General features: G+C 37.1%; 1 long non-coding RNA gene across 1 annotated transcript; it reads right to left on the bottom strand.

Annotated features, from left to right (window-relative positions):
- Positions 1–4,683: 4,683 nt before the first annotated feature.
- On the bottom strand, positions 4,684–8,378 carry LOC148152558 (uncharacterized). Its single transcript, XR_015762162.1, has 2 exons — positions 5,579–8,378; positions 4,684–5,108 (listed from the first exon to the last, which is right to left on the bottom strand). It is a non-coding gene; the product is annotated as an uncharacterized LOC148152558 (long non-coding RNA).
- Positions 8,379–10,142: the final 1,764 nt, after the last annotated feature.

The raw sequence follows: 10,142 nt of genomic DNA, 5'->3' as shown, positions 1-10,142 counted from the left end.
GAAGACCAGAATCGGAACCAGAATCAGTTTCATTCGCCATATTTCTGCGCAAAACAGGCAATCTGACTTAGGTTCTGCTTTAATCAGAATGAAGGCATTTAAATTCTAAACATAGAACAAAAAAAACTCAGTGTTTTTATTTCCTGTAAAAATAAAAAATATATTAAACACACACATGCATAACACACACACACACACACACACACACACACACACACACACACACATATATATATATATATATATATAAAATATTCCCTTCTCACCTTCCCTCCTTCTCTCTCTCTCTCTCTCTCTACCAGAGGCCTGGGAGCTTGAGGGTTCCTCCAGTATCTTGGCTGTGCAAGATCAGGAAGAAGGAGCAGGAGAAACTGGAGAAATACCAGGGCCTCAGAGAGGAACTGGAGAAGGCCTGGAAGGTGAAGACCACAGTGGTGCCTGTGGTCATCGGGGCCCTCGGGGCAGTCACCCCCAAACTGGAGCAGTGGCTCAAACAGATCCCAGGAACAACATCAGACATCTCAGTCCAGAAATGTGTGTGTGTGTGAGAGAGAGAGAGAGAGAGAGAGAGAACACCCGCAGAGGGTGGGAATTGAATTTATATATATATACATATATGATGAAGGTATATAAACACACATTTGTGTGTGTGTTTAATTATTTCCTCAGCATGCCGGGAGCTTATTAATTATTATTATTATTATTATTATTATTATTATTATTATTATTGTTGTTGTTCATAAATAATTAAATTCCATTTTGGATTTTGAATTGAGTTTATTTCTATAGTACCAATTCACAACAAATCTCATTTCAAAGCATTTTACAAAAAATAATTTCAATTCAATCACATATTCAGCTCCTGATCATCAAATTAGAACATCATAAAATATTATGAAAAAGTTTATGTCAGTAATTCCATTCAAAAAGTGAAACTTGTATATGATATCCGTTAATTCACACAGACTGATATATTTCAAATGTTTTTCTTTTAATATTGATGATTTGAAAATCCCAAATTTAGTATCTCAGAAAATTAGAATATTACTAAAGACCATGGCGTCCATCAGCTCTGCTCTTCCTCTAGACTGAGAGGAAATGAAGAATTTACTTTAATCAGAGAACAGAGGAAACAGAGCAGCAGTCCATCCTGCTTGTGTTCAGTCCAGGTGAGACGTTTGCTTCTGGTTCAGGTCTGACATGAGGAAGGCGACAGCTGCAACCAGGTCTGTCCGTCTATCCCTCCTTCCCTCCTGACTCCAGCTGCAGGCCTCTCTCTGAATCTCCCTGATGTTTTAAACATAGACATAATATAAGGATAGACGCCTCATGGACCGTTCTCGCCTATTGTCGCTGACGAGATTTAGGGCGGCCATCTTGGAGCGGTACTCCACTCCACTCAGCGTTATGTGTTTAGCAGGCACAATGACGTATCAGCGGATTTATTGAAACATCTATCAAAGCAACATTTATAAACAATTATATTTTTTAAGTATGTTTTTAATACATAGTTCATCATATTTAAATATGCTTAGTGGCTATAACAATAGAATAGGAATGGAATATTCTGATATCGATGTATGAAGAACATATTACAAAGCACACAGCCGTTCATAATTTATTTAATAAATTATTTAGTAATATCAATATATATTTATATAACTATACAAACACTAATAAATAAAGATTAATAATGGCACAAATAAATGATTAATACATATATATATATATATATATATATATATATAAAAACTAAAATATGTTTTTCAGCCGACGAGTCCAAAATCCGATGCGAGATTTATCCGTGCTGCAGTGAATCCGTCTCTCTTTATAGATATCTCCCTCTTCTTCCTCACATCGTGTCTTTAGGAAATTTTCAAAACAAAAACGGAAGATTTAGGATGTATCTTACTTTTGACAGAGTGAAAGAATATAAATAATAGTCTTTACCACCTGTGTAAACTTTGCCGGTGAATGTTATAACACATAAGTTTTATAATATGTGTTATATTGTTTCATTTCTAATATAGGCCCTTGTGTCAGATAATCTAAGTCAATGTTAGAGAATAATTAATTTTTTTAGATTTACGGAATCTCAGTTAGCCTTCATAGCGGGGCTGAACCCGTATTACACCAAGCACTGTAGCTAATATTAGCTGGTATCTCGCCGGTGGACATAAATACAGTAAAGTAATATTCTAATCACAATATATACACAATAATATGTCCATCTTACTTGTGAAACGTTGTCTGTGGAGCCCTCACATCAATAATCCATCGATCCGAACAACAATATCCCTCAGTGCTGAGGCATCTTCTGCTGTTTTGATTGAGCAAAGTAGGAGGGTATACCGCTCCAAGATGGCCGCCGTATTTCCTGCGCCGGAGCGGTCCATGAGGCGTCTATGCTTATATTATGTCTATGGTTTTAAACGGTTTGTTTCCCCATCCTCTCCTGGACGGTTTTCCTGATTGCCCATTTGTTTCCACCTCATGGTTTCCTATGGAGTTAGATTTGTTTCACAATTATAAAGTAGTATTCAATCAAAAAAAGTAAAACAAAAAAAACCTTAAAAACTTTTTAATTATAAAAATATTTTTTTACAAAACAAAACAATGTTTAAAGAGATTTTTTTTAAATTGAAATCACTAATTTTTGTTTGAAACTTTTATTTTTGCATATCAGATTTTTTTGGTTGACAGCCTAAGTTTTTAGTTGAGTCTAAGTTTTTTTGAAGCTCCTGTTTTTTGGTTGAACTCAACTTTATTTGGTTGAGAATCTCACATGAACATCCGGGGCGGGGCTTAAGGACGAGCGATGTAAGACGTGTTCCGATTGGTTAGCGCTGACTAAAGCGGATGACTCCCTGAGATCTCAGAACTCCGTCCCGAACTGCAGGGCTTCGGTGACGGGACACAGAATGTGATGGTAAGTAATCTTCACAAAACTACACCGTTTAGCAGCTTCTAAAGTGTCCACCCTGTTTCAAAGAAGAAATCTTACTCAACTTATGACAACAGTCACATATTTTGTCTGCCGCGATCCCCGGTAGCATATTGTGCTAGCTAATGTTAGCACTAGGTAAAGTTCATTAACTAGGCTTGTGTAATATTCGTTAACCTGCGAACCTCTGTCGAGTGGCATTAAGCGTGGAAAATACCAAATATATGTGGAGGAAATATGTGTTAAAAATGTTGTGTAATCCTCCGTGTGTGTGTGTGTGTGTGTGTGTGTGTGTGTGTGTGTGTGTGTGTGTGTGTGTGTGTGTGTGTGTATTAACAAGCATTGAAGCTAAAATGGGAAAACAGCAGATCATTTCCCTTTGTAACCTTTTCCTTTGGATCCAAGCACCTGCACCTCACTGACCACTACAGTGACCATCAGTCCTCAGTCATCTGGATCATCACAACATTGACTAACTTTTTATTTACAATTAGGATCTGAAAACTGGAGGACCAGATACGCAAAAATCTACCTGCAGACTTTAAGCAGCTACCCTGACACTGCAGTGATCCTGGACTGGGCTGAGCTGCTCTTCCTCCCTCCTCTTCCTCTCTCCTCCAGAGTGACGAGTTTTCATCACCATCCGTCCATTTTCTTTACACCCTTGTCCCTTAGTGGGGTCGGGAAGGGTGCTGGTGTCTATCTCCAGCTAAAGTTCCGGGCGAGAGGCGGGGTCACCCTGGACAGGTCGCCAGTCTGTCGCAGGGCAACACAGAGACACACAGGACAAACAACCATGCACACACACACTCACACCTAGGGGCAATTTGGAAAGGCCAATTAACCTGACAGTCATGTTTTTGGACTGTGGGAGGAAACCGGAGAACCTGGAGAAAACCCACCATACAGACTCTATGCAGAAAGATCCGGGCCGGGAATCGAACCCAGAACCTTCTTGCTACCAACTGCGCCACTGTGCAGCCCGTTTTCATCACCGGCAAAGACAAATAAGTTTGACATCTGAGTAACTGCTGGAAAGTGTATTATGTATTTTCAGTGTTCATTCTGTTATACTGTTTGGACTTAAAATAAAATGTAATCTCTTTTGTAATAATCTACATCTCACAAACCTTTTCCCTCATCTCAGTTGTAACATTATGTTAAGTATTTGCATGTAATTCTGCCTTCATGCGAGATATTAAAATGTGTTACGTCCACCAGGCTCATTTTATGGGGTAACATTAAAAGGAGACCACACAAGGATTTAGTAACTTAATGAAAATAGAATGTATTAAATTATATTAAAGAAATAACCCTGGAAAAAAGAATACCTGAAATGAGAAACCAAAATAGATTAAAGCAGAACCTATAAGTGACCAGAAATAAGCAAATGCTAAACAAACCTAACAAATCTCAACCAAAAGATACAAACCAAACCAAATAGGGGTCTGAGGAGAGAGAAGGAAAAAGCCTCCTGACTGCTGCATGGCTGGCAGCTTTAAAGCTGCAGAGCAACAATCAGGGCAACAGCATCACCTGCAGAGACCCACTGAAGCCGTAACAAATGAAACACTTTCAAGTAATACCAGCAAAGAAATCTGAATATTAAGTAATATGCAGTTAGTAAAATAATTGAATAATAAACTGAATAAGGCTGGATGATATGACTGAACAGTTTTTTCATAACAGATTTAGTTTTAGTCACCCTCAATATCTTTTCTAAAACAAAATACAGAAAATACTTTCACAAAGTGGCTTTATTTCTATCATTCCTCTTGTGAGTTGTATAAAGGAGTGTTATGACCAGGTTACAAGTATTTTTAATTATCAGAATGCAGTCATATTAGGATCATAAAGATGCAATTTTACCAGAAGAACATCTTAAAATAGTCATTTTATGGAGAAGTCTTGGCTCCCTCTGACGAAACCAGCTCAGTCCAGGTGGTTCTGATACATTCAGTGGTTAAGAGGATCAACTGGCCACCAGGTCAGCATTGATGTAAAATAACAAACAGAGCTACTGATGTAGGAGTATTTTCCATGTTGAAGAAAAGCAAAGTTTATAATGGGAGAGGGAAAATGTTGCGTTGTTAGCCGCGTTAGCTCAGCCGATGTCTCCATCCTGGAAGCCACTAAAGCCAACAGAACTCCAGTCCAGCTCCAGCTGCAGTGAGGATGAAAAAGGGAGAAATAACTGAATGTTAACATGACAGGGAATAAAGCAAATTTGGTAATTCGCTTTTAATGTGTTCAAGATGAAAAAAAATAAAGCTCTGATATAAACTTGTTTATTTACTTCTGCCAGGATGTTGGTGGTAATTTTAGTATTTTTATTAAAATGTATCATCAACACATAAGCATGCATTATTTTTAAAACCAATAAATAAACTGACTTGGATAAAGTATTTTCCACGCTTAATGCCACTCAACAGAGGTTCGCAGGTTAACGAATATCACACAAGCCTAGGTAATGAACTTTACCTAGTGCTAACATTAGCTAGCACAATATGCTACCGGGGATCGCGGCAGACAAAATATGTGACTGTTGTCATAAGTTGAGTAAGATTTCTTCTTTGAAACAGGGTGGACACTTTAGAAGCTGCTAAACGGTGTAGTTTTGTGAAGATTACTTACCATCACATTCTGTGTCCCGTCACCGAAGCCCTGCAGTTCGGGACGGAGTTCTGAGATCTCAAGGAGTCATCCGCTTTAGTCAGCGCTAACCAATCGGAACACGTCTTACATCGCTCGTCCTTAAGCCCCGCCCCGGATGTTCATGTGAGATTCTCAACCAAATAAAGTTGAGTTCAACCAAAAAACAGGAGCTTCAAAAAAAACTTAGACTCAACTAAAAACTTAGGCTGTCAACCAAAAAATTCTGATATGCAAAAATAAAAGTTTCAAACAAAAATTAGTGATTTCAATTTAAAAAATCTCTTTAAACATTGTTTTGTTTTGTAAAAAAATATTTTTATGATTAAAAAGTTTTTAAGATTTTTTTTTGTTTTTGATTGAATACAACTTTTTTTTTCTTTGCCATGATTTTTGTTTTGTTTTTTTTTGTTTTGACTGAATAATTGTGAAACAAATCTAACTCCATACAAGACCCTCTCTACTTTTAAGGCAATATTATGCGAGTAAAAATGACGAATTTGAACAGGGTCTGTCTATGGTTATCTTCCCCATAGACATCAATACGTAGACGCCTCATGGAGCGCTGAGTCCTGCGTAACGGCGTCCGCCATCTTGTGTGTGGCAGCAGAGCGATCTGAGCTCCTTAAGTCCTATTCTGTGTGTTTCAACCGTTTTACGAAACAATCTGGATTCATTCTCATTACCTTCCCCAGGTAAGGATGAAAGATCAAAATTACTTTGCAGCCAGAAATTCACTTCTAAACAACCGAAAAATATTTCCTATGTAGTTTAATTGGCCCTAAATAACCACTGATTGTTAGCATAGCAGCTAACGTTTTCACACTGTTTTCTAATGAGAGCTGATGAAAAACCGCTGCTAGAGGAGAAGTTCATTAGAAACCAGAGGATTTAGTGAGGAAAGATCAGTCAGGATCAGAGCTGGAGCTGCTGCTCTTCAGTCTGTTTCCAGCTCAGCTTCTCCATGTCGGTATTTAGCTATAAAGATGCTACGAGTCAGAGCCCAACATGCTGAAAATGGCTTTTTATGAATGTGAAGGAAACATATATGTATTTTCTATTAACTTTTGGATCATTTCTCTTTTATCCTTGGTTTAGCCTGTGAATCAGGACGTCTCAGAAGTCATTGAGTTCTCCCAGTGAGACCAGCAGACTGAAACCATGTGGCCAATGTTCCCAGTATAATAAATAAATGTTTTATTCTTTCACTTTTTGTGTATTTTTAAATATCGCAATCTGAAGTATTAGTGTATTAATGTAGCTTATATAATGAAATAAAAAATAATTTACTCTGTTGGAATTATTTTCACTCTTTGCTGTCAATAGCAGAGTTGACATTCTGTAAATTCTCTGGAAAAAAGTAAGAAAAATATGTAGTTTAATGTTTGACAATGACTGATTTATAAATCAAAAGTCATTTCTCAATAACGTATAAAAAATAAATACAGGAAAATTATTTGTTTCTTGTCTTGAAATGTTAAATGTACATTAAACTATGGAATTATGTAAATATATTCTTCAATAAAACACTGTAAAAGTGTCTGTTCATCAATGTCATAACAATTTTCAGAATCGTTTCTATCAAATAAAACATTGTGCTCTTTAAAGTTAGAAACACTCTCTTTAGTAATTTCTTTGATTGCCAAATATATTAATGTGTTTGAGGAAATGTGTCAATGGCAGGTATTAACTTAAAATACTTTGTAGAACTTTATCAAATTCAGCCCATTCACTTGTATTACCTTACTGGCACATATTCCACATTCACTAAATATGCAAACACACATTATATATATATATATATATAATTTCTTATATATTATTCATATATTTGTTATTTGAATAATAAAATATTTTTTATTTGTTAACTAATAAATATATATATTTCATATATACATATATTTTATTATTCAATATATTGACGTCTGTGTGTGTACATATGTTCATAAATGTTGATTACTGTATATATAAAAACGATTTATCAAAATCAATTGTATTATAGGTTCACATTTATTTTCTTTATTCAGAAATTACAATTAAAATATAATGAAAAGTCATAAATGTTGTCTTTGGTGATTGTTTAATTTCCAGATATAGTCACGTTTATATGTGAGTAGGTCGATGACGAACATTAGCTAAAAGCACTTTGTGGAATGGCATTTTCTGAAGTTCGGTCCATTCATTTGTATTAGCTTACTGGCAGAGATGCCACATTCAATATGGCGGACGCCATGCTGCAACGGGCCGACCCGCTCCTTGAGGCGTCTACGTATTAATCATTAGAAAACAGTATGAAAACATTAGCAGCTATGCTAATAATCAGCAGTTATTTCGGGTCAATTAAACTACATAGGAAATATTTCTCGGTTGTTTAGAAGCGAATTTCTGGCTGCAAAGTCAAGTAATTCTGATCTTTCATCCTTACCTGTGAAACGTAATGCCAGTGAATCCAGTTTATTTCGTAAAATGGTTGAAACAAGTTCACACAGCACAGGACTGAAGGAGCTCCGATCCTCTGCTGCCACATAGAAGATGGCGGACGCTGTTACGTAGGACTCAGCGCTCCATGAGGGGTCTAAGTATTGATGTCTATGCACCGGACCCATCCTTCAAATCTGGGGAAAAGAAGGACGCATTTGAAGGAGTCTTTGAATTCGGACAGGCCTTGTCGCCACGCTATGACGTAATCGGCCTACAAATCCGTCCTTCGAAGGATGCAGACCCTGAATCCGGACAGAGCTTTTGTCTGATCTTCCCTGCGTTCAAGTTTTTTCTTCTCTTTATGGCGTTTTTTAAAAAATAATGAAAGTGTGCAATACAGCCACCATCTGGTCTGGAGTGTGAACTGGAGCTAATCCCGTTGATTGCAGATCTTTCATCATATCTGAACATTGATTGGGTACTTTCTTAAACAACATTACATCATGATTATCATTTTTTTATTCTTTGCAATTTTAACAAAAAAATAGTAAAAGATTATTAACGCACCTAAAAAGACATACTTTTTAGGTACTTAAAAAGTATGCCTAAAAATTACATGAAAAGTACTTTAGGTGCCTAAAAGACATACTTCTGCATATGTATTAATTAGTTTTATTTTATAATCAGGTTGCTGCGTGTTGCAGACTTCTGCCCAGGTCCGTCTTGAAAATGAGATCTGGATCTCTACGGGGTTCACCTGGTTAAATAAAGAAAATTTTAAAAAGGCATACTTTATTAGCCTAAAATTTACACTGAGATGTAATTTAAAACATACTGAAATTAATAATGTAAAGTAGTGTTAAGTGAATATTTTGAGCATGTATTTTAAAATATACACAAAATATATTTGAAATATATTTGAAATATACTTGAGCAAGTGTATATTGACAGTTGGGCAAATATATATTTTGTTCACTTAAAGTATACTTTTATTTAATATATTTATTAAAAGTGTATTTTGGTCCAATTATGTTTAAGTGTGTTTACAGTTCTAATTTCGAAATTGGTCCAAGCATACTTTTAGTATACTTCAGATATATTTATAGGTAGTACACTTAATACTTAGTATACTTAAAGTGTACTTTCACAAAAGTAAGTATGCTTGAAATATACTAAAGTATGTTTTTTTTCACCTGGGTGAACATTCCTTGTTATCTTGATGCTCAATTAATTATTCAAAGTAGATTAAAAGTTTCTGTCGTATGAAACCCAGATGATCGGCTCGTTACCGGGCCTGTCTGAGTCCAACCCGGGCTGCTGGAGTCAGGATGCAAGACGGCTCTGGACGACTGGACCTGAGCTCTGTATTAACCCGCACTCCTCATCACTCATCATCATCAGGAGCATCACTCCTCCTGAACAGCAGGGGGCGACAATCACTGGCGTTGTGTCGTTAACTTTACAGCAATCCCTGATACAGAGGATGAATTTATTATTATTATTATTTAGTAGTAGTGGTATCAGTAGTAGTCCCATTAATTCATTATCAGTAATAATATTGATCCATCAAGATATGAGCAGCAGCTCAAACCTCTCGGGTTCAGATCGGTTCTGGTCTCTGCAGCGTTCAGGACGATAACCTACCTGATCCTGATCCAAATCCAGATCCGGTTTCTGAGCCACAGACACAAAGCTCTGATTGTTTAATCTCCTGTTTCTCTGCAGTTTCTAGAAATTCAGGTCAGAGGAAAACCTTCCTCTGCTTCTGCTGCGGGGTTCCACTCGGACTGCTGCCAGGTTCTCTGTGTTTTCACGGCTCCTGTGGGAAACCTCAACCCCACAGAGACTCGTTCCTCCAGGTCCTGACTTGTCAGGTAGAAAGTCCCTGATGCTGCGGAGGGACGGAGTCCCTTAAAGCAGCGCAGCTTCATCATTCAACATTCAAGGAGCAACTGCAAACATTACAAAGAAAAATCCTCCAGAATCATACAGAGAGGCTTTATTCACATTTTATTACCGCACTTCAACATCAATCAGCTGCAGAGAAACAAACCGCGAAACACCTGATCATACCTGAACACCTGAGACCGGAGCCACCGCAGAGAGGCTCCAGCGAACTGAGGTC

Source organism: Poecilia mexicana, unplaced genomic scaffold (genome assembly GCF_051168715.1).
Source record: "Poecilia mexicana isolate PSO_F unplaced genomic scaffold, ASM5116871v1 scaffold_23, whole genome shotgun sequence".
NCBI classification, from domain to species: domain Eukaryota; kingdom Metazoa; phylum Chordata; class Actinopteri; order Cyprinodontiformes; family Poeciliidae; genus Poecilia; species Poecilia mexicana.
This window is presented reverse-complemented; position numbering and strand designations above follow the sequence as displayed.